The following is a 26,689-nucleotide window of genomic DNA, read 5'->3' on the forward strand; positions in this document are numbered from 1 at the left end:
TCTTCTCCATCACCACAGTCTCTTAATGTACTGGACAAAGAATTTCATAATTTAAACAATATTATGGAAGGATAATATCTATGCAAATTTCAAACAAGAATAAGCCAGAATAAGTTGTCGACACAAAACAACAAAGTTCATTCGACGCTCAGGACTAGCAGACAGAAAAAACTGTAACAATCACTATAGCAGACAGATAAAACATCACTGTAGCAAAAAAAGACAGAGACCTATTTTATCGAAAATACTGTAGCAAGTACTGTAGATAAAAATTTTGCTGTATACTGTAACGAAAAACAGTACAAAGATATTATTCATAGATTAATTTTTTTTATTTAAAGCCTCATTATATCTTAGCTCGAGAAGTCTTCTTTTTTTTCAATTCCCCTTATTTATTTATTACCATCCTTTCTCTATCTCTCTCTTATCTACCATCCTCCACTTGTAAATTAGCTTATCTAAAATTTTATATATAGATCCTTTCCGTACCCTCTTGTAAATGGTTTAATGAATGTCCCCTAAATCATTTTAGATGTAATTTTTGCTGAGAAACTAAGTTTATGATCTAATGAAGTTTTTACTTTTCAAAAAAAAAAAAAAAATTGTAACGGGCTTTGTAGGTAAGTATAAAAGCTTTAAATTGCTTTTTTTTTAATAAAAGAATTTGAAATTAATTAATTTTTATTTAAAATATACATTAATTATTGAATTCAATATTTAAATATATTAACTACTTTTAACGCCATTAAATAATGGATTGGAACAATCTTATAAGAAAAAATATAAAAACCAGACATTAAATTTTGGTTATATTCTTTTACGTGCACGGATTATTGGTTTTAAATAATTGTGCGGCAAAATTATTACATGGTCTGCACAATTGGATTTTTAAAGGGTACAATTGCATTTCGAATTCGAAATCTTAATCTAACTTCAACATCCTAAACATAGTTCATTAAAATTTCGATAATCATACTGACTGTATGAATTACACTCCTAGAATTGAATATTTTCAACTTGATTTAGAGAATGGAGAAAAGTAATTACTTAAAAGAAATTGTTCTTATAAAACTGCATTCGATTGCATCTCAAGTGAACTCAATTTAACATTTCTGTCGCTTGCTACCATCAAGGAAATATCATACAATAATCCAATGTTAAACAATTAAATTTATATATTTGTTTATAAACAATACTGTTTTTTTATATATATATTCACTTTCAAATTCAAATCATTTCGCACGAGCATATCATGTTATTATCTTCTCATTTTCGAATTCAGATCATTCACAATGATCCGACGATATATTTCTATTTTTGAGATCCTAAGAAACTACAAACTAGTCAGTACATTTTAAAAATAAAATAAAATAACTAAACAGTGGAAGACAAAGTCTTAGGGGAAATTGGTGAACGCATTGAATTCCACCCATCAAAACCCAATTTGGATGGCCCACGATCCCGCGGATTATCAATTTCGTGGGACATTGTAAAATCCAAGTTAAATTTTACTGCAACCCTGCAATCACCTTTCTCCAAAATGCCCCATCCTTTTGTTAAACTTTTCTTCAATAAACTACACGAAATGGCCACTAAGTGGTAGTAGCTTAGCTCATAAGGCATGAGGTTTGGTGCACTTGGGAGGTGGCCACGGTTTGAGGCGTAATGCCCTCCACCGCAGGCTAGTAAAAGTAAAGTAAATAGATGGGTTAGGAGGGTTTCAACTAATATCAAGCTCTGTAGCCCAAAGAAAATACATTTCCCTCTCAAACCGCTTCTATAGTCTATCCTCTAACCCCACCACATTTCAACAGCTTTGATGTGGGAGTTCAATCTGAACTTGTTACTTTTACCAACCCATATTTCAACTGGATAAAGGCGTTGACTAACTTGATAGCACTAAATACCTACACTATCCGCACGACACTTGGATATCTAAATCCAAGCATTACTGAAATCAAATTATTGTTCATCAGGGTATAAGTTAATATAGACATCAAAGCCTGGAATGATGATCAATTGTTAGCATAGAAACAAGAGTGTATCTACAAAATTTTATACACAAACAGAAGTAATGCTGATAGCTTATGGCGAAAGGCTACAATGCAACAAGATGCTATGTGAACTCCTATTTTGCAGTGTACTAGGAAAAGGTGTAGAGATAAATTACCAAAACTTTCAGTGTGACAAACTACTTTCAATTTTGTTGTCAATAAATGTCTGAATTGATGGTTCTCTTCCAAGAAAGTCAGACAGAATTTCAAATGGATCCTTAGCTCCTCCCGGTGCCAATACGTACCAAGAAGTCAAGTAATAATAACCATTATTATTTCACCATGGACATAAGCACGTGTGCATACATGCACAAAGCGGTATGAGAACTTTTATTGTTTAAAGCTGTATGCATGACAGTAACCATAGAGAGAAGTATCCTAAAGGGAACTTTTCAAAAACAGTAAACAACTTAGTAACATATAAAAGAATGCACTTTAGCAATTGCATACCAACGGTCGTTACCTTAGTCCTAAATTCCATACCAACATACTGGTTCAAAAGACCATCACAAAACTTCGAAGTAAATATATTGGCTGCAAATACCTATACATTTGAGGCATTACAAATGATTTTCATAAGGTGCACAATCATGCAGAAATAGATCATCCACAATAAAACAGTAACAGTCATAACCCATAAAGTTGCTAAAAGCTACAACATTATGTAACAATCTAGACGATAAAAGTAAAACAGGCAAGATAGACAGGGTTGAACCAATCAAACCTCACTCCAAATACGACTGTAACAAGCAGCTTCATGACCAATGGCACAACTTCGGAAGCATGAAGCTGGATTGGTTCCTTCTAACATTGGCAATCCCAACATTACCTATAAATATTGAAAAGATGGAGGAAAAAAAAAAAGATACAAGTATTCTCCTCTTAAATGTACAAAGTCCAAAGCAATAACAGGAAAATGTGCTTACCTTTGGATGAAGATGCCTGAATAACTCAACGATGTCAACATTTTCAGTGGAATGTATAATTTGATCAAAAAGACCTGAAAGACGAAAACATCTTCAGAGCTTATATGAAGAGAGAGGGAAATAATGTGTATTACAGCAGACAGCAGTCTATCTATGTGGAGTGCTAAATTAGAAATGCCTGTTGTTCTTCTAAAACAAATTTCAATGCATTGGCTCCATATAAAGGCAAGTTTATTCATAATATTAAACAAATCAACATAAAGCAACTAAATATACATTTGTAACTCAAAAAGGAAGCAATCTTGTTTATGTTGCAAGAACAGACAGGAAGCATTTGTAATTTTGTCAACCTAAGCACTGCAGTAAAGAATCAAGGAGCCATGGACAACCATTGCCCAACATACCTGGGCATTTTACTCATGCTATTGCTACCAAGAACAAAAGAATTCATGTATCCCATTACTTTGAATACCCCTCCCCCTTCTTTCTCTCTCTTTAAGTTTTCAACATTTTTATTGAATCATAGAATTTTGTTGATCCTGGTTGAACTTATTGAAAGCTGTCCACAAATTGGGATCTCATTCCAAAAGGCTAGACATCACAAATTGGATCTAATTCAAAAAACACTATCAAATGGAGAAAATGAAATTATTAACAGATCACAAAGGATTTCCCTAATACTCGAAAATCAAGGTCTCAACAGATTTTAGTAAAATTGGAGTTTCCTGATTGATGACAAAGTAAGATGCTTACAGTAAAGAACTTCTTGCTTCAATTTAAGTGCTGAAAAGGAATATCGCCACCGTTTAAGTGATTTACATATTTCATCATTGATGGGCTTTGTAATATCCTGCAAATGATAACGTCACAGATATAACTTCAAATAATTAGTTTTCTTTTAGATATTTAAAACACTGTCCACCCTTCTCAAAAAAGAAAAGACTGTCTACCATGTCTTTGAAAATCACAACCATTCTTCATTTCTCAATCATTTTAGAAAGAAAGGACCAATCCAAACAGATTATAATAGAACATAAACACACATTAATGCCCCAAAACAGACAAGCAAGCCAAAAGTCCAAGCCTATGCATATATGAATAAATATCTGACAGTAAGAGACATAAACGCCTGCTTATATATTCAGTACGTATATGCAGAACTTGTAAAGATGCATCACCTGATGGAAATCAGATATCAACTTCAACGAAAAGCTCTCATAACACCTACATGTTAAAAAACAATTATCTGGCAGTTTCATCTGTCCAAAAAGACTAAGAATAGTAGGACCCATGACCTACCAATTCTCTAGCACCTGAGAAGGGATCTCGACAAAGTCAATCAACACGCAGTCCAGACAATCTAGCATATGATGCACGGTTGCACAGATGTTGGACCTAAAGAGAAATCCATATTATCTACCAATGACACCAAAGTAAAATAACATACAATCTACTGTTTACCCCAAAAGCCAATGTAATAAATAATCATAAATGATAAAACCAAGAAGATAATTTAGAATCAACCATACCACATGGCCAAACTCATGGAAAAGACTGACCATTTCAGAGAATCTCAGCAAACTTGGAATGTCACCAATGTCCTTCTGAAGTTGAGAAATCAGCAATGCCACTGGAATCTGGTTGAGGAAAGCAAGGGTAAAAAACTAATATCATTCTCTGGTTTTCAAGATAACGCACATAGCAAATCTCAGTAAGATTTGAGCAAATGAATTTTATTTAGGTGCAGAAAGAAAATGGCAAGAAAACATTTTATATTTTTAGTGATTTAGGGAGAGGAAGCATAATGACTATGTTATATCAATCACTGGTCGTGCTCCATTGTATGTTACTGAACCATTTTGAAGAGCAACCATACAAGTCTGACCATATTTCCCTTCCCTGTTCCACAATGAGAGCCCATTTCTTTCTAACTAGAGCAAGAAGTGCAAAAACAAATAAAAAAGAAGTAAATTCAAGGTAATGTGTAAACCTTGTGTACATGTCAAGGTAGAAATAACTCAAAAGTTCACCAGAACTCAAGTCAAAAACAGAAAAGAACTCGAACATCACTATGCCAGACATCAGCATCTGCAATTTGCTCAAACCTTAAACCTGCAGGAAGAAGTCGAGTGTATGATACATGTGATACATAAAGATAAACATTCACCTTGACTGCATGCGTATATGCATGCATGTATGACTTACCAAAAAGATCTTGGAATATTTTGAAAATTCCAGATAGAACCAAATTGACAGGAAAGTACTGTTTGAGGGCTCCAAAGTCCAGATCAAATTCCTGTTGTTCAACCTTCTTTACATGGTACAGGAGATCTTCAACTCCAAATGGAAGCCCTCCTTCCTGTTGCTTCTGATGAGAAAACAAATGCAAATAAAACATCAATTTAAAAGGGAAAAAAAAAAAAAGGAATTGGAAAATGGTGTGTATGTTCTGACCTTTAACTCTTTCAACACAGCCAGCTCTTTATTGGCTCAGTCTGATAAACTGGAGGAAATCTCCTCTAAGAATTCCAATACCTGATCACATTTGCAAAGTCCTAAGAAGCGAATATTACATTCATTAATGAAGCATTGAGAAATAATACACGAACTAGATTAATCTTTAAAATACATTTTTGTACTGGTGTTTTTATACGATTGCTAGATTCCAAAAAGCACAATCCCAGAACTTGTTCCTTTATACATTTTCTAATGTCATCTATTACTATTATTGCTAAAACATAAAATTTCAGCTCAAGTAGGGCTATTTTGACATAGTTCGGTTCATATCACTCAGGAAATGAATTGTTAAGATCTTAATTATTCCAGGAGTTATTACATAAAACAACACATTCCTTAGGATAGATGACAGGCTAAGAGGCAGCCTGCAAATTCTCTACAAGCTCAGGGAAAAAAATAGCATCTGGATCAACCTTGTCAATGAAAAAGAAACCGAAGTAAACTAGACCAACAAAAGTTCATTGTGGTTCATGAAAAAGGAGCAAGAATAGAATGGAAAAGGGATAGAGGTAGCAATTTTTTATTCAATTAATTTAACCTATTAAAGACTCCATACCTTTTTTTTAAAAAAAAAGAACATTAAAAGAATGTAAAAGCTGAAAGACAAGGCAATTACATATTTTTGTTCATGCAGAAAATAACATTCAAATATTCCCAGGAAAATAATGATACTTTGCAAACCTTCGAGGAAGTCTTAGCCATTCTAAGATTCAAAGCATAGTCTGCATAGTTTGAATAGCCAAGCAAACGTGCAAATTTATGACGCACTTGAACCTATACCAATTACCACAAGAAGAGAAAAGTGAAAACTTATTGGTTTTCTTATGCTCAAACACATTTTAATTAGAAATGCAAATAGACTGTAAGACAAACTCAAGGCTTAAGTGAAACTCAATGTTTTGATCCAAATGTAGGAACATTGCAGAAATGGACACTCAAGATAAGAAAGAGAGGCTGCGATAGTATGAAAATCCTAAAGTTGCTGATAAGTTGAAACAGTTGTAAACCAGGACATCAGCAACCAAGAAGTTGTTATCAGAACAGTCATAACAGTTTAATTTTTATAAAATGTAATACCAACATGCTAAACATGATTCTGTCTTAATAAAAACTTAATTACAGAAACCCCCAATTCAATCTGTTGATCTTACAGTTTTCCCTCTTTTTTTGATACGTGTTATATTCCCATACCAGGATACAAACTCAAGACCTCCAAGATGAAGCCTTAAGCTCTGTTTTCCCTCTAACATGGCATAAATTGTAAAAGTATTGTGCATGGAAGATAATAAATATAGAAAATGACAAATTTTAGCAAAACCCCCCCCTACCTTGTTGGGGGGGTGTTAAAAAGGCATAAATGCAAAAAAAAAAAAATGCAGAAAGTAGGATTTAATAGCTTATGCCAGTAAAAAATATTAAAAATGTCAGATCAACAAAGTTAATTGACTCCACGTTGTTGAAATGGGCTTCACTGTGAACATCGTCCTTGGTCTGAACTTAGAATATAATTTCATTTCAAGCCTAAGAATGAGGTTCTTCTATATGCTGAGTTCACTTTCCTATGTAAACATCTTTTAAAGAAAAAGGAAGGAGGCCCCAATGTGGGGGCGGGGGGACAATGTGATATTTACCAAATCTTCCAAGACAGAGAGATTCACTTTTGCACATCTCTTTCCATACGTCATAGCTACTAACCTTCTTGTCTTTCCTATCTGCAAATACTCAAAATAAAAATAGGAAACTTCACAATAGTCATTGTCATATTTCAGGCAATACCGCAATAATACAAACCAAATAAAACTGTATTAGATTTCCTATTTAAAGCCAACATAAAGACAAATATACAGATTTAAGTTTATCTTAGTTGAGCAGCTGTCATGACCATTCACTTGCAAGGCAGTGCATTTGATGCATATTCACCACAGCAGTGGTAACATGCACTTCATTGAAAATTTACTGGATTTCATTGTCATGCTATTGTTGCATTACGGGATATCTTTAAAAGCCTGTAATAAGAAAATTAATCAGGACTCCATAAGCAATCTACACTCTTGTAAGTTTAGGCAAAATTTTTGCCAACAGAGAAGGCGCAGCCATTGTCAACAATATTGCAAGCAGAATATTAATCAACATGGATAATCATACTTTGCATAGCTCCAGCATTGCTGCAATTTGATGACTTTGCAAAGTGATTCTGAGCATCCCATTTTCCACTTTTTCTAAAGTCTGCGAAAGAAGCAGAGTGACACAAATTTCATTACAGAATTTATATCACCAAGCCGAGTCATTCAAAAGAAAAATTCATCAAAAAGGGATGCAAATTTCCAGGATTAAAATTTTGTGCTCATAATTTATATTTCCATTTAAGGAATAGCAGCGATATTTATGAATAGGTGTGTTCCCAAAATGGAAGAGCTTTGCTCTTTGGGCTTTTATGATGCAGTACCAAAGCATCATATTATGCAATTTTGACTTTATTGATATTTGAAATCTTCATTTTAGAGGCATATTTTCTTCGATTTTGTAGAAATCTGATTCTCCTACATTAGTACAACTTGATTTCCTAATTTATTTTGGGAATATTTCTCATTTACATTTTTTATTTAATCAACTATTTTGATTGTCAGTTTTTAGGGATTTGTTTCTATTTTAGAATAAAATAATTCTCCTTCCTTTTATTATTTTTTGTTTTTTATTTCATGTAAGTTGTTTCCTAATAAGGAACTTCACTATTCCTATTTATTTAAATGTACTCCTTTATTGTAGATAGAATAAGAAGAAATAAGGACAATTGTACCAAAGCTAGTCGGCCTGAACCATTAGACTATAGCCACGCGAGTTTCCATTATGGCTAGCAGAAGTGAGAACTCTTCTTCTGCAGAATTATAGCATGAAGAAAGTCACAAAGAGTTGATGCTCCAACAAACCCTTTAAAACAAGTCTACAATCTTTGGAACTAGTTTACTAGCACAAAAAGGAAATTTCCTAAACGCCTTAAGTGTTCAATGGGGAAATATACAATCTTGGATTGTTAATTCAAGAGCATCAAATCACATGACTAGAGATGCACCTTTATTCAACACATATAGACCTTGCTATGGTAGTTCTACTGTAAAAATTGTTGATGGCTCTCTCTCAAAGGTGGCAGGAACAGGTTCTATTATAGTTTCGAAAGACATAACACTTGACTCTATCCTCCATATCTCTAATTTAAGTTGTAGCCTACTTTTTATCAGTAAGCTTACGAAGAATAGATGTTGTATCACTAAATTTTTTTCCCAACTTGTGTGAATTTTAGGAATCGGGCTCGAGAAAAATTATTCACAGTGCTAAGATGTGTGCAAAGCTCTACCTTCTTCAAGATGATGCACTTGAGAGACCACAAAACTCTTGTTCAACCTTAGCCTGTAGTACTAGTAAGGATGACCTTATCATGTTATGGCATTATAGATTAGGACATCCAAATATTTCATACCCAAAAAGGCTATTTCCCTCATTATTCAATAACATCTCTAAACACTTTCAGTGTGAAATTTGTCAACTTTCCAAGCACACTCGAAATACCTACCCTAGCCTTTCCTATAAATGATCTCTACCTTTTTCAATGATTCATAATGACATTTGGAGTCCGTCAAAAGTTAACAATACCATAGGTTCTAGGTGGTTTGTTACATTCATTGATGATTGTGGAAAAACTAAGAAAAAAATCAATGTGAAAACTGAATGTATATTGAAAAACTGCTCATATATAATTATACAAGAACCTTAGGTTTATATACAACTAACTAGGGGTTAAACTAGGAAACTAAATCTTCCTAAAAAACTAATCCTATAATTGAGGGATTGTCTATCCTAATTTTTTGTCCTTAATTCTAGGGATACAAATACTTAATTCTAGAGATACAAATATAAATATACAGATTACAAGATTACAATCAGCTGTAAATAAGTGTTTTCCCACACTCCTCCTCAAGCTGGTGAATAAATGTTTTTCATTCCCAGCTTGGAAATAATTTCTTGAAATGTTGCACTGCTGAGACCTTTAGTCAACACATCTGCAAGTTGCCCTTTGTTAATACATAAGGTGTACAAATCAACCCACTGTCTATTTTCTCCCTTATAAAATGCCAATCTACTTCAATGTGTTTTGTTCTGTCATGTTGCACAGGATTGTGTCCAATGCTTATTGCAGACTTGTTATCACAATAGAGTTTCATTGGTCCATCCCACTTGATCTTCAAGTCTTCTAGGATAATCTTTAACCATAGTAGTTCACAAATTCCTTGAGCCACTGCTCTAAACTTTGCTTCAGCACTTGATCTTATCACCACATTCTATTTTTTACTCCTTCAAGCAAGATTACCACCTAAGAAAGTGCAGTAGCCTGAGGTGGATCTTCTATCAGTTACTGAACCTGCATAATCAGCATCTGTATAGGCTTCTAGAACTAGCCCGAATTTTTTTTGAATAAGATACCTCTCCCAGGATTGGCTTTCAAATAGTGCAATATACGGTAGACACCCTGTAAATGCACTTTTTTAGGACTATGCATAAATTGACTTACCACACTCACAGCATATGCTATATCAGGTCTAGTATGTGAGAGATAAATGAGTCTTCCAACTAATCTTTGGTACATCTCTCATCTTCATTAGCTTCTCCAATTTTATGATTAGAATCTATAAGGATATTTGCAGGTTTACATGCGAGCTTCCCAGTCTCCTTCAAAAGATCTATCACGTATTTCTGTTGTGAGATGAAGATATCATGCCGTGAGTGAGCTACTTTAATTCCTAGGAAGTACTTAAATCTCCCTAGCTCTTTTATCTCAAATTCTCTAGCCAAACACTATTTTAAAGATTCTCTCTCTTTTTCATCATCCCCAGTTACAATTATATCATCAACATACACTGATAGAACTGCAACTCTCCCTGAATCAGAGTGCTTGATAAACAATGTGTGATCTCCTTGACTCTGTTTATATCCTTTTGCTAGCATCACTTTGGCAAATCTCCTGAACCAAGCCCTAGGAGACTGTTTAAGGCCATATAAAGCTTTTTCAGCTTGCATACTTTGTTTGCTTCTAGATGACCTCCAAATCTCGGTGGAACCTTCATATATATTTTTTCTTCCAAATCGCCATGTAAAAAAGCATTCTTTACATCATATTGTTGAAGCTGCCAATTGTAATTTGCAGCCAATGATAACAAAATCCTAACTGTATTCATCTTGGCAACTAGAGCAAAGGTTTCCTGATAATCCACTCCATAGGTTTGAGTGTAGCCCTTAGCCATTAGCTTTATACCTTTCAACAGTACCATCTGCCTTGTATTTTACAGTGAAAACCCATTTACACCTCACTGGATTTTTTCCTTTAGGCAACTCTACTAGTTCCCATGTCTAATTTTTCTCTAAAGCCTCCATTTCTATTTTCATGGCTTGCCTCCATTTCTCACTAGATAATACCTCGGATAATGTAGTTGGAACAGAAATAGTGTTTAGGCTCACAAGAAAATTTTTGTAGGATGGTGAGAATTTTTCAAATGACATAAAATTAGAGATTGGGTATAATGGATGCTTAGTACATTCTCTGGTTCCTTTCCTAATGGCAATAGGCAGATCATAATCACTAGTTATAGTTTTAGGAGATTCATCCTCATTTTGAAAAACAGAATCAAAAACTGTAGTTACCTCATTTTCAGAGTTAAGATCAGGTTCTTGGACTGGCACTGATTCAGGATTTGGAACTTTCCTTCTTGAGTACACCTATAATTCCTTCATAGAATCAAGAACAATATTATCCTTTGTCACATTTTTTGTATTTGAAATGGGTTCAGACTCAAATTTAGTGTTTGACTTGGGCTCAGTAGAAACAGGTTTCGACTCAGAAGAATTAATGGATATAAATGCTGAAGAAGGAGACAAATCAAGCAAAAAGAAGTCTTTATCCTTATCTTCCATGAATGAAGTCTCCCTCTGAAGATAAGGTTGAGTAAAAAATGGTTTACTTTTTTCAAAAGTGACATCTACAAACACATAAAATTTTTTGGTAGGAGGATGATAGCACTTATATCCTTTTTGAGTTGAGGAATACCCCACAAAAATATACTTAATTGCTCTTAGATCCAACTTTCCCCTGTTATGACTATGAACATGAACAAATGATGTACAACCAAATATCCTAAGTATGAGATTGTTTGTGGTATTAAGGTTGGGATAAAATTGTGAGAGTAGTTCCAAGGAGTTTTAAATCCCAAAACCCTTGAAAGTAACCATTTATAATGTGTGTGGTAGTGAGAATAGCTTCTCCCCAATAAGATTGCAGTACATTTGCTTGAAAAAGAAAGGCTCAGGTTGTGGCTAGTAAATTGGTTGTTTTTTCTCTCTGCCACTCCATTATGCTATGGAGTATTAACACAAAATGACTCATGGATAATCCCCTCATTTTGGAAATAGGTGGATAGACTTTGGTTAAAGTAGTCTCTTGCATTATCAGACCTAAATCTCTTGATTCTCACTTCAAATTGATTTTGGATTATGTTTTGGAAGCTTAAAAATACACTATTCACATCTGATTTGGATTTAAGTAAAAAAACCCAAGAGACCCTGGTACAATCATCTATGAATGAAACAAACCATCTTGCACCAAAAATATTAGGAATTGTAGAAGGACCCCAAATGTCACTATGAATCAAGTAAAAGAGAATAGAACTTCTTTTGTTACTAATTGGAAAAGACACACGTCTATGCTTTGCAAGTTCGCAAACATCACAATGAAAATCTTCAACATTTAATCCTTTGAACAAAGAAGGAAACATGTTTCTCAAGGTTCCAAAAAATGAATGTCCAAGACGAAAATGATAAAGAAAGATTTTGTCTTTATTGAAAGATTTTTCAGAAAGAAATGACAAAGGTAAACTATTCTTGATATTACTTGTGTTATTTGATGTCTCAAGATAGTATAGTCCATCATTCTCCTTAGCAAGTCCAATCATCTTCCCCGAACTTTAATCCAGGAATTCACAATAAGCGGGATAAAAAGTCACTTTGCAATTCATATCTCTGGTAAATTTTTGTATAGATATCAGATTAGTAGACAATCTAAGAACATGAAGAACATTTTTGAGAACAAACAAGGGATTAACTTGAACATCTCCTAATCCTGTCACTGTAGTAAGTGAACCATCTGCAACAACAATTTTCTTACTACTAGGACATAGGGTATATGTACTAAACTTCTGTGAGGAATGCGTCATATGGTCGTGGCTCCAGAGTCAATGACCCAAGAACTCATAATAGGCTTAACCAAGATATTTAATCCATGAGAACCAGAAGCTTTACATGAACTAGAGACCTTACCCAAGGAACATACCACAATAGGCTTTTCAAGGATTTTCAATAAGTTTCTCAGCTTTTCAATCTCTTCCCTATCGAACTCTCCTTATTTCTGAGACATCTGTAGTACTCCAATGATTTTTCCTGTTGACATTTTCTCAAATTGGGTGATAGTGATATCTTTCTTTGAAAGGGTTCGACAATGAAGGCCTAAACAAGATTCGGCAATAAAGGCCTAAAATAGAAGTCAGTAATGAAGGCCTAAAATAGAAATCAGTAATGAAGGGTGAAAATTTTGCTTCCCAAAAAGAGCCTAAAGCTCTAATATCATGTGAAAAAACTAAGAAACAAATCAGTGTGAAAACTAAATGTATATTGAAAAACTGCTCATATATAATTATACAAAAACTTTAGGTTTATACACAACTAACTAGGGGTTAAACTAGGAAACTAAATCTTTATAAAAAACTAATCCTATAATTGAGGAATTATCTATCCTAATTTTTTGTCATTAATTCTAGGGATACAAATATTTAATTCTAGAGATACAATTATAAATATACAGATTACAAGATTACAACCAGCTGTAAATAAGTGTTTTCCCACAATGATCATACGCGATTAACTTGGTTATTCATTATGAAAGAAAAATCCAAGGTTAGCCAAATCTTTCAAAACTTCAATAGCATGGTACAAACCCAATTCCAAGCCAAAATCCAAGTCCTTAAAACTGACAACGGAAAGGAATACTTCAACTCTATTCTATGCCCTTACCTCACCAATCATGGCATTATCCATCAAAGCTCTTGCGTTGACACTCCACAGCAAAATGGGGTTGCCGAACACAAAAATAGACATTTGATAGAATTGACTAGATCTTTTTTGTTGACTTTCAATGTGCCTAAACATTTTTAGGGAGAAGCTATCCTCATTGCAACTTATTTGATTAACTGAATGCCTTCTCAAGTTCTTGGCTTCAAAACACCTTGTCGAACTCTCCTTGCTACCTACCCACAAACTCGGTTGATCTCTTCCATTCCCATCAAACTCTTTGGTTACATTGCCTTTGTTCATATTAGCCAACAAAACCACAACAGGCTTGATTCTGAAGCCTTAAAATGCATCTTCCTTGGTTATTCCCCAAACCAAAAAGGCTATAAATGTTACTCACCTATCACAAAAAAATTCTACAGCTTTATGGATGTCACATTCTTTGAGAATTTTCCATTCTACAGCAAGAATGATATTCTAGGGAAGAATACTACTTAGGAATATCAATTATTAGCTGTTGACTTGCCAATTTACCAATCAGCCCCTTCAAAATCAGATTCCAAACCAGCCCTTTCAAAACCAAATTTTCAACCTACCTAACCTATCAGCCATGCAGATTCCAAAACCTAACCTGTTCAGACAGCTTTTGATTCTTCAAACCCTAAGGTTATTCCAGAAAAAACAAAAGAATTGATTGTCTACTCAATGAAGCAAAAACCACAGGAATAAGTGTACAATTGTGCACAATCCAGCACTAAGAATCAACTTGATCCGAGTCTCCAAGCACCTAAAACTAACACAGGTAATGTCCCGATTGAATCTGAAACTTAAACTTGTGAGCCAATTAGTGAACTTGACATTCCTATTGCATTAAGAAAAGGTGTGAGACCATGCATCTGATACCTTATCTGCAAGTACATCTCATATGACAGGTTAAATCCAAACTTTTGAGCCTTTACTACTAATCTTGACAATGTGCAAATTCTAAAAAATATTCAGGAAGCCCTAAATGGACCAGATTGGAAGGCAGCAGTTCTTGAAAAAATCAAGGCACTAGAGAAAAATGGGACATCGAAAATTTCACATTTGCCCAAAAAAAAAAAAAAATTGTTTGGATGTAAATGGATCTTCACAATAAAGCACAATGTAGATGGAAATATAAATAGGTTCAAAGCTAGACTTGTTGCAAAGGGATTCACTCAATCCGATGGGATAAACTATGAGGAAACATTTGCTCCAGTAGCCAAACTAAATTCAATTATAGTTCTATTGTTACTAGCAACCAACATGGATTGGCCTCTCCACCAACTTGATATCAAGAATGCATTCTTAAATGGTGACTTGGAGGAGGATGTCTACATGGAAATTCCTCTTGGTTTCGGAAGGCAAGACAACATGGTCAAAGTGTGCAAACTCCAAAAATCTTTGTATGGACTTAAGCAGTCTCCTCGGGCTTGGTTTGAACAATTGACCAAGGAATGAAGAGACATGGATTCCTTCAATGACAATCTGTCCATACTATGTTTGTTAAGTTCACTAATGAAGGAAAAAGAATTATTTTTATTGTTTATGTGGATGATATCGTAATCACCGGAGACCACATGGAAGGAATAGATGATTTGAAGAAACTCCTTGCAAAAGAGTTTGAAATAAAAGACTTAGGGTTCCTTAAATATTTCCTTGGGATGGAAGTGACTGTTAAAGAAGGGAATATCAATGTCTCAGCATAAGTATGTACTTGATCTACTCAAAGAAAATGGCATGATTGGATGCAAACCTGCAGATACACCCATAAACTCAACTAATAAAAATGGAAATGAAAATGATAGCTCTCTCATGGACAAAAGGCGATACCAAAACTAGTTGGGAAGCTTATTTACTTGTCCCACACACGACCTAATATCAGGTTTGCATTAGGATGGTGAGTAGATAGATGAATAATCCAACCAAGGAGAATCTCAAGGTTGTTCATCGCATCCTACAGTACTTAAAGAAGAGTCCTAGTGAAGGTCTATATTTTAAGAAGTCAATGGACAGGGCAATCGAGGTTTACATAGACGCTGACTAGGCTGCATCAGTAACAGATGAAAGGTCCACTACTATATATAACACTTATGTTTGGGGCAATTTGATCATCGGAGAAGTAAAAAGCAAGCTGTTGTAGCTAGGAGCAATGCCAAGGCTGGGTTTAAAGCAATGTCCCATGGTAGTTGTGAAGGAATTTGACTGATGAGGTTACTTAGAGAATTAAAAGTTCAGACTATGACATCTATGACACTATTTTGTGACAATAAGACAACCATAAGTATTGCCAAAAATCATGTTTACCATGATAGGACCAAGCACGTAAAGCTGGACCGACATTTCATAAAGGAAAAGATAGAAAATGAGTCAGTCAAACTGGCCTATATCCTTACAAGTTCACAAATTGCAGACATTCTGACTAAAGCTCTTCCTAGAAACATTTTTGACGGACTGAAATCCAAGCTGAGTATGATTAACGTTCACAACCCAGGTCTGATTGTCCTACATTAGTGCAACTTGATTTTCTAATTTATTTTAGGAATATTTCTCATTTACTCTTCTAATTTAGTCAACTATTCTGATTGTCAAGTTTTTAGGGATTTGTTTCTATCTTAGAATTGAATAATTCTCCTTCCTTTTATTATTTTTTGTTTTCTATTTTATGTAAGTTGTTTCCTAATAAGAAACTTCACTGTTCTAATTATTTAGATGTACTCCTTCATTATAGATCGAATAAGGATAAATAAGGACAATTATTCTTTAAGTTTTCTACAGATTTCCACTACAACCAATGGTCAAAGCTCAAAATAGAATTTATTCTCAATAATAAATCAATATTTCACATTTTAAAACACGTGATCAGTGACCACCACCACTTCTCCAGAATGTCAAAGTTCAACAACTTAAGCATGACATGAATAGGGTATGTAATAAATTATCATCATAGGAAAATTTATCACCAGCAAACAAGCTCAAATCAAATGCAGAAAATAATGTGAATGTCGAAGTTTTTGTTTAAAAGAGAGATATTGAATTAGAATTTTCCAAATATAAACTAGTAAAGCAACAGCACAGAGGAGTAAATAAAAATATAGAAAATGTAGAACCTTCAGGAACTCTGTTGGCAGTCCAGCTCAAGGATTCAAATAGCGGTCGGATAACGGTGTCGCGGCCACTATTTTGCGGTCGCGCCACTATCCGCCACCGCTATTGGAGAAAAAACGAGGGAGAATTTGAATCTCGTCTGCAGCGGATGAATCGCAGCCGTGAATTGCGGTATAACGGTGAATAGCGGCAATAGCGGTCCGCTATTGCCACTATTCCTATTTTCATTCAAAAATTCAAAAAAAAAAAAAAATTCATTTGATTTTTTAAAAAAATTTAAAATAAAAACAACAAGAAAAAAAATAAACATCAATTTACAAATTCAAAAAAAAAAAACCCACAAAACTTAAACTTTCAAAAAAATCAATTCTCTCAAGTTCAACTTCAATCAAAACCAAGTATATGCAATTTAAAGTAAACAATTAATTCAACACTCAAATTATCTTTTTTTTTAATTTCCAAATTTGCCATGATTTTGTGTTTGGGATTAGATTGGGCTATGTTACATTGATAGAAGGAGGCAAAAGTTGCTGGGACTTAAAATAAGAGATAAGAGATGAGAGTGAAACTTGAGGTTTACAGAAGCAAGCAGATAGCACACACCAAATAAAAAGAGAACTGAGAGATGGGGATGAAGATGAAGGTTTGGAGAAAAAAAATTATTGAATGTAAGGTGAAGGGATAAGAAGTTGTGTGGATCTGTGCAATTTAGTCAAGAGACAAAAAAAGTAGACTTGAGGTTATTATTGTTGAAAATCGACTATAACATGGAGGCTATCAAGTTTGATTTACTGTAAGTTCATAAAAAGCAATTCTTTTGACTCATAAATAATAATGCTCTTACTTAATTTATGAATACCTAATCACTTATTATTTGATTTATGCATAATATAGTTCCGTAATAATTTGATGAGTACGGTAATTAAATAATTAAATATATTATTCGTTATGATTATTTATTTTTCACATATTTATTTATCTCTTTTTATTTTTTAATTATCATATAAATAATTTTTTAAATATGAATATTTTACTATAAATATTTTTTTTAAAATAAATAAAACACATGATATGATATAAATTACTTTAAAAATCATAAAATAAGAGATTTTATTATTAATAATTAAAATTATTATATTTTATAGCAAATTGAGCAAAATTTAAAAAAATTCACGACCGCAATAGCCGCAATGACCGCGAAGGTCTCCGTTATATCCGCAACCGTGACAAATGCGATACGACCAAAAATGTGACCGTTACCGCAATTTAAATCCCTGGTCCAGCTAGCTCATTCTCATGGAACAAAAGAAAAGTGGTATCATCATTCAAATTCTGAACATATTGAAAACTTAGCTCATCAATTTGAGGTCTCAAGCGCTGTAGTTCTTCTCTTTTTGTTGCTGTAAGATTCAATCCATTCCGTTCAAAGTCTCTGATATGTCACTGGTCAGAAAGGAATCAATACTAGGACTGAACAACTCAACCACTAAACATTAAGAAGATTCAAAACAATGAAACATTAGTGTTTCTAAGCACAGTACATTAAAGCATATAACCTCATCTAGCCATTCCTTCTGTATAAAACTAAAGTTACCATTTTCACTTCCTATCAGGAAATTAGTTACGAATGTTGAACCCCATGTCACAGTACTAATAACAAACATAAAAAAAGAGTAAACATTTCCCTTACCAAGCACCGGACATAGCATCTAGCTTCTGGACCCATCCATTACCCTTTTGCAGCAAAAGCTTTAACAACAAGGTAAACATCTTCCCGCTTACTGATCAGCACCCAATAAAAACATTAAAATGTAAGAATTCTATTCTCTGTAAACAAATTGGAAAGCAAAAATTTCATATCTACAACCAACTACTTACAAATGCACTCTAAATTAAGTTAGATCAATAGTTTAGATTCAAAAAAAAAAAAAAAGTTAGAAAATAAATGAAACAGACTAAAAAAGCAAATAGTATATCTTAATTCCGATATAAGTCATAAGCAAGTGAATTAAACCTGCAGGAAAAGGCATAGGCATCTATTTTTTTCTGGGCTTCAGCGCTTGCTTTACGCACTTTATCCGAAGCAGAAACCAACTTTGGAACCACACATGATTGCACCAATGGAAACTGCTGTGCCTCCAATTCTGCCAGCGGTGACATAACATTCCTATACGTAACCTGTCCATTTTTTATTAAAAACAAATATCAACAGATATGAATTTCAAAGTCCTTCAAATGAAGAAATAGGCAAAAAGAAAATCAGAGAGAAAATAAGTTCTGTAATTATAAAAACCTTATCAAGCGGTACCGAAGCAACGGCATCATGAACTTCCTTTGATTTTGCAACGATTCGGTCAGCTAACTTGAGAATCTCACTCGCCGACAAATTAACTCGAAAATTACATCCCGGAAGATCTAAAATTTTAAACAAAATTAATAACAAAAAAAAGAAAAAAAAAGTAATTTATTAACTATATATAAGCGAGTAGCAAGCGAGTAAACAGGAACGCGCTAAAAAAAAAATCTATTGAAGTAGAGAAAATTGAAGTGACCTTTTTTCTTGGAGTTTCTTCGGTTGTTAATGGTGGTGATAATGAGGCTAACAGCGAGAGTGAGAAGAGCGGCAGCTCTAGTGAGTGGTACGATATTACTTCCTTTCTTCGGTTTGCTGCTTATTTTCTTCTGATTGTTTCCCTCACTTTCCATCGCTTCTTGATTTTTCCTTCTTCCGTTGTTTTGTTTAATTTAGCCAAACGACAACTGAGGAGGTTAGATTGGGAGGGAAATTTCTGTCATTCGGAACGGAAAAAAAAAAGTTAAAATTTTAATTTAATTTGATGAATTGGACATTGATACGCAAACAAAATTAGATTTTTAACTTTCTTTAAATGGAAGCCGCGCAATGAGGAGTGATTTTTGCTTTCAATTTTTTAAATTGTTAGAAAATGGATACGAGTTTTGGTAGAGCCGTAGGATCATCATTTGCGATCGTTACATTAACGTGAAAGGGCGGCCCTTCAAAGAAATCGTGACCCTAGATCTGGTTGGATTGCATATGATTGCTGGAATTGAAGTGGGCTTAAAACAGTCACGGCCTTATAGGATAGAAACCTGGTCCTTACAATTTTGGGCTCTACGCTGGCAGTTCTGTGCGGTGCGTTTTATTGTCACTTGCATAATTTTACCGTTATTCATCAATCCTTTTCTTCTTTTTTTTTTTTTTTTTTTTAAGGAGAGAATATACATAAATGTTTATGTACTATTATTAAATATATTGATTTAAATTTCATGAAGGAAATCAAAATATTATTACATATTTTTTTCATTTATCATATTAATTTATTTTAAATATAACTTAATTGGAGTAGAATTTGATACAATTATTGTATGAGTATTTTTTAAAAATAAAAAAGTAGTTATTTAGGTTGTTTTTTCTAAGTACTTAGAAGTGGATATTTTTGAATATTTTAAAATTGAAAATATGTTTTTAAAAAATCAAAGAGACATAAATACTTATTATTTTATATTTATTTTTAATTTTTAATTTTTTTTATAATTTAAAAAATAGGGTTTGATCATAAAAGGCGTATTTGTCAAGGGATTCTTTAATGAAAGCAAAAATATTGAAAACATTTAGAAATATCACACATAATTTTATTATTTTGACAAATTGATAACTATTAAGGTCAACTAATAAATTGAGATGCTACTATATAATCAGATAATTTTTATTTGCACTGAGTGAGTTTCACATGCATTTATTAAGCTATATAAGAATGTTAACCATGCTGCACGTGGAGTTGTATTATTATTATTATTATTATTATTATTATTATTATTATTATTATTATTATTATTATTTGTATTGGAGTAGCATATTACTATAACAATAATATATAATTGTTAATATATATAGGGGAAGTAAAATAAATATAGACTCTGCAAGAATTAAAGTTGTTGTCTTTCAATTAAGAGCTTTAAAATCAATGATTATAAAAATAAATAAATATATATAAAATAACAAATGTTATTAGCTGAAAAATTATAAAAAATTGATATTATAAGCAAAAACAACAAATGTTATCAATCAAACCTGTCAAAAAAAAAAAGCAAATATTGAGAAATTTGTCAATCAATGGTATATTTTTTCCTTTTGGTATATACAAGAGTTAAACTTAAAAAAAAAAAAAAAGCTAAAATTCTCCAACTCGAAAGTTATGTCACATTTTTTATTGCACCATCTTTGAATGCACTTTCTTTGAGCAAATTAAAGTAAAAAAATTGAAAAAAAATTAAAAAATACTTCACATATCTCAACCTATAAAGTATCCAAAAATTGATAACCAAATAACCAACCTATGAAGAAAACTAACTTCATAACTTAAAAGGCACATATTAAGTTGGACCATTACATTGATTACTATTTTCACATATAAATGCCAAGAAAAGCAGACTAATTTAACCCCAAAAAATATAGAAAAAGTCATAACAACTAAAAAATTATATATATATATATATATAAACACACTTGTTGGTATTGGTGGAAATGATTTATTCACATATTGTGCATTTACACTTGTTGACCTCTACAGCCTACAGATAAAAACATGCCACAAAACTAAGAGAAAAGGTTAAATGAACATGTTGCAATCTAAATTAGAAAACTTTTGCCAAAAGTGAAATTGACAAATTCTTACGTCAAGATGATGTAAAGCAATCTTCCTGTAGACTTTATGCAAATTTGGCTCAACAAAGTATAATTTAACATGAATTCCAAAAATGATGTCCATACCCTTTTTGGCATGGTATAGAGATTGAAGCATAGTTATTAGTGTTGATATTGCGTCTTTTTTGTACATGCTGGTGCAATAGTTGTAGAGCTCGATTACCCTCTTCTCAACCATTTTTGCTATTTCGTTGATTATTCCTTTGAACCATTTGAATGAGCCTTGCTCTTTTGTTACCTAATAGAAGTAGGTTTTCCTTGTCTTGAACCTTTTATTGTTCTTGTTCTAGTTCTTATTATTGTTATTGAAATTTTTATTATCCTAGGCAAATCTTGGAATCGAATTTTATTCCATTTTCATTTTGTCAATGATGTCCTTGAAAATGTTGATCATGAAGGTGGCACTAATTTCAAGCACCACCAGCAACACAATATCATACTTCTTGTAATCTTATGTTGGAGCTCTATATAAGTCATTGATTAAAATCTTTAAGAAGCTTTACATGATAATACAATCATCACAAAAAAGTAAAAAAGCAAAACCTATAACGTAATTCAATATATGTATGACACATTATTATTGGTTCCTTCAATAACTTAGATAGAAACATGAGGAAATCTTACCTGGTGTTGGTTTCTTCTTTCCTGAGCAGTCTGCTTTTCCCAGCAGATGGTGGTTGACAGACCTATTTAGTATTTGATACAAGTAAAACTATAAAGCATTTGATTTCAGTTTCAACTTTTAACTTTAAAGAGCAAACAACATTAACCAACCTCAAAGAAAACAGTTTTGAGGTGCCTTATCCAATCACCCAGAGTTCGAATGTAAACACTAAGGTAGTCATTTCTTGGTGCTGAAGTGATGAAGAATGGATGTCTGCAATTCCCAATGGTTGGTTTGGTTAAACAAATATAAAAATTGAAACAAAGCATGGTCATGAAACGAGAGCTATCGAAATAAGGACCAAAATATATACATACCACTCAAATAAGGAGACTGTAAAGCAGTTAACAAACATGCATTACCCACTTTTATATTTGAATCTTTGGGGCTTTAACATGTGTAGTGACAATACATTTTTAGGATATACAGCAACCTTTCATATTTGTGAAGAAAAAAGAAATAATATATTAGTATTTTTCAAATAAATGTGAAAAGTGAAAAATTTTAATGCAATTGGATGAAATTCAAGATACTGAAAGCATACTATATAGGCTTTTATACCTTAAGAATTTTAACTACCTTGATACTTGATCTAAAAGCTTGAATCAACCTTTTACAAGTATAAAGAGTAATTGGCACTGCTATATACACCCATATCTATAATTAAGGTATGGAGATTGACTATTGTTAATTGTATTGTGCTATTGATATAACAATACATTAAGAGAAGGAACAAAAATGAAAAAAAAAAAAGCTTATCATTTTCTAGTACCATTTATTGGTGAGGTATAGATAAATGCCATGAACAATGAAGAGAGTGTAGACAATAACAAAAAGGTGATGATAATATCAAAATACGTTAAATCCGGTAAACTTCTTAAGGAACTTGGGAAGGTTGAGCTTGTTGCGCTTGAACCAATGAGTGGCAAATGTAAAGGCTATGGGCATTAACACCACCATTATAATGCCTATTACACTTTCTACTCTCTTCAAAAACATTTATATCATTTTGTTTCTGGTGGATTTATGTTGCAACAACAAATGTTATCCGTTAGAAGATTATAGAAAATTGAGGTGGCATCTTTTTGATTGATAACAAATGTTATCAACTAGAAAAACCAATTTATCAATCAAACCTAATAGAAAAAAAAAAACAAATATTGAGAATTTTATCAATCAATGGTATCTTTTTTTCTTTTAGTATATGCAAGAGTTAAACTTAAAAAAAAAAAAAGGTTAAAAATCTCCAACCTATTTGTATATTTCACAAGTTATGACTATCTTTCAATACATTTCTTGTGAGCAAACTAAAGCAAAAAAATTGAAAATAAGTTAGAAGATACTTCAAATATTTTAATTTACAAAGTATTCAAAATCTGATAACCAAATAACCAACTTATGAAGAAAATTGACTTCATAACTCAAAAGACACATATCAAGTTAGACCATTACATTAATTACTATTTTCACATATAAATGCCAAGAGAAACAAACCAACTTAATCGTAAAAATATAGAAAAAGTCATAATAACTTAAAAATTATATATATAAACACACTTGTTGATGTTGGAGGAAATGATTGATTCATATATTATGCATTTACACTTGCTAACCTCTATAGCCCACAAATAAAAGCATGGAATAGAACTAAGAGAAAATGTTAAATGAACATGTTGTAATCTAAATTTGAAAACTTTTGCCAAAAGTTCATAGAAATTAAAGATATGCAACATGGAATTGAAAATCCTCCCAATGCCAAACTAAATTATAATTTATAAGTAATTAAAATAATAATTAAACAACCATCACTATAAGCTAATCAAAAACAAAAAGAAACCATTATAACATCTGTTATATTCACGCCATCTAGTAAAAGTTATGGAAATTCAAGAGACAAAAAAATAGATAAGAAATTTTTTTTTTTAATCTCTTCAACAAAAAGCAACAAAATCATTTTAAACTTTATCATTAATAATTTAATATGGAGACTTAGGAAATAACATATAAGGGAGAGAATCAATCAAAAGTAAACACAAAAGAAGACTTTAAAAAGGCACATGCCAAGCAATGCTCATTTTCTAAAATAAACAAAACAAAGCCTTCATAGAATCATAGGCACAAAACTAGAACCCATTTTTCTAAAGAATACCTCATCACCTACCTTACATAACTGAAGCACAGCTAACCTAAACAAAAAAAAAAAGAAATAATTAAGAAATAAAAGTTTAAAAGATAATCTTTAAGAAAAAGGAAAAAAAACAAATAAAAATCTCAAAATAAAAAAAATATGAAAAATCATACTAATCAGTGCATGTATTAAAACCATAAAAGAAAGAAGCTGAGAAATAAACTCTTTTTCTTTTTTCTCACATGATCTCTCTGTTATAGTAATTTCCTTATAAACTTTTTCAGAACCTTCATTAATGCAATATCGTAAGCTTCAACCCAAGCTCTCTCCTTGATTCTATCCCTCATCTTGTTTGTTGTGCCATTACTTTTTTTTTTTTTTGCTTTTTTTTGCTCATATCAATCTCTAAAACCTTTTCTCTTCAAAAGTTTCAACCTTCTTTTTCATCTCTAAAAGTTTCTTGAAGAAGCTTCTGAAAGTTTCTAAAAGTTTTCAACGTAATTGAAGAGTAAAGTGTTTTTACCAAATCTACCCACCCAATTCCTATTTTATACATTACTTAGTTGTCCCTTATAAAATCAATTAGGATAACTTTTTTTATATATGTTATAGCTGTAAACTTACACAAAATCGCACTTAATTACCTTTATTTCATAACCTCTTAGTCTCACTTAAATCTTAAACAAAGTAATATATTTATACTAAAATAATTTTTGATAAAATATTAAGTATAATAAATAAAATCTATACTATAAATAAAAGTTATCTCATTCTCTAATTTAAGGGAACAAATAAGCAAAGTACATAAAAAAATTAAAAGGTAATTTTCAAAAAGGTTTTTTCTATAAGCTTCTCCAAAGCTTTAAGTGATAAACTTATCTAGGTTAGGGAAAAAAAGCTTTCTCTAAAAGACAATAAAAAAATTAAAAGAGAGAAAAAGAAAGAGAAGAATAAAGCTTGGTGTCTAATAAGGGAATGAAGATGATATAAAAAAGTCTAACAACCACCAATGAAATCACCAATCAAAGCCAGGCTAGGCTTGGGCAAAATAGTAAAGCACGTACAAGTATTTGTAGCATTAAAAAAATATGCTCCCTCATTCCTTACTTCTCATCCACTAGTAACCCACCTCTACATGTATGGTAATGTTTTTCTTGAACTTTTTTTTTATCATGATCGTTGATTAATTTTTCATTTTCTTAATTTTGTGATGTTTGGATTTTTATTGAGTTATGGGTTTATGGGTTTGTTCATTTATTAATTTTTATATATCACAATTATTTTTTTGTTTTCCTTTTGTACATTTAACTATGAATTGGAATCTTAAATTAATCTATTTTATTTTTCAGATCAATGTAGCTAAAGTGATTAAAGTTGAAAAAAAATAACTAGAGTTATGAATTGAATAAATTTGATGAAGTCTTCACAGAGCTATATTCAACCTTACACAAAATCACATTTAATCGCCTTAATTTCATAACCTCTTTGTCTCACTTAAATCTTCAACAGAGTAATATATTTATATTAAAATAGTTTTAAATAAAATATTAACGATAATAAATAAAATCTATACTATAGATAAAAGTTATCCCTTTCTCCAATTTGTAAGGACAGATAAGCAAAGTAAATAAAAAATTAAGGGGTAATTTTGAAAAAGGCTTTCTCCATTAACTGCTTCACAGTTTCAAGCAAGAAGTTTTTTGAGTTGGGAAAAAAAAGCTTTTTTCCAAAAGACAACCAAAAAAATTAAAAGAGAAAAAATGGGAGAAAAAAAAAGAGAAAAAGAAAGCTTGGTGTTTAATAAGGATATAAGGAGCTCTAACAACCACCAACAAAATCGCCAATCGAAACAAAGCTAAGCTTAGGCAGAATAGCAAAGTATGTACAAGTATTAGTAATATAGAAAGAATACACTCCCTCATTTTTCACTCATTCACTAATAAGCCACATTTGTATATATGATAATATTTTCTTTGAACTTTTTTTTATCATAATCGTTGATTAATTATTCATTTTCTTGATTAAATGATGTTGGGATTTTTATTGACTTATGTGTTTATGGGTTTGTTCATTTATTAATTTTTATGTATCATTATTATTTTTTTATTTTCCTTCTGCATATGTAACTATGAATTGAAATCTTAGATTGATTTTTTTTTTCATAGCAATGTAGCTGAAGTGATTAAAGTTGCAAAAAACCAACTAGAGTTATGAATCTTACAAATTTGATAAAGTATTTACAGAGCTTTATGCAACCTTACACAAAATCACACCTCATTACCTTTATTTCATAACCTCTTAGTCTCACTTAAATCTTATACAAAACAATATTTTATACTAAAATAAGTTTTAATAAAATATTAACTATAATAAATAAAATCTATTTTATAGATAAAAGTTATCATTTTCTCCAATTTAAAGGGACAAATAAGCAAAGTA

At 32.0% G+C, this 26,689-nt stretch overlaps 2 pseudogenes across 1 annotated transcript; both read right to left on the reverse strand.

Annotated features, from left to right (window-relative positions):
* Nucleotides 1-2,359: 2,359 nt before the first annotated feature.
* Nucleotides 2,360-19,651, reverse strand: LOC111317959 (putative thimet oligopeptidase; annotated as a pseudogene). Its single transcript, XR_016332682.1, has 19 exons — nucleotides 19,285-19,651; nucleotides 19,026-19,147; nucleotides 18,747-18,910; nucleotides 18,423-18,513; nucleotides 18,018-18,175; nucleotides 16,735-16,762; nucleotides 7,643-7,723; nucleotides 7,129-7,209; nucleotides 6,179-6,271; nucleotides 5,435-5,515; nucleotides 5,186-5,348; nucleotides 4,971-5,092; nucleotides 4,807-4,879; nucleotides 4,510-4,617; nucleotides 4,280-4,375; nucleotides 4,159-4,204; nucleotides 3,734-3,830; nucleotides 2,981-3,054; nucleotides 2,360-2,883 (listed from the first exon to the last, which is right to left on the reverse strand). The product of XR_016332682.1 is annotated as a putative thimet oligopeptidase (transcript).
* Nucleotides 19,652-21,363: 1,712 nt separating this feature from the next.
* Nucleotides 21,364-23,121, reverse strand: LOC111317686 (respiratory burst oxidase homolog protein D-like; annotated as a pseudogene).
* Between the last annotated feature and the right edge of the window lie 3,568 nt (nucleotides 23,122-26,689).

The sequence above is a fragment of the Durio zibethinus genome, chromosome 2 (assembly GCF_047325235.1).
Source record: "Durio zibethinus cultivar Kanyao isolate XHJ-2024 chromosome 2, ASM4732523v1, whole genome shotgun sequence".
Lineage (NCBI taxonomy): Eukaryota > Viridiplantae > Streptophyta > Magnoliopsida > Malvales > Malvaceae > Durio > Durio zibethinus.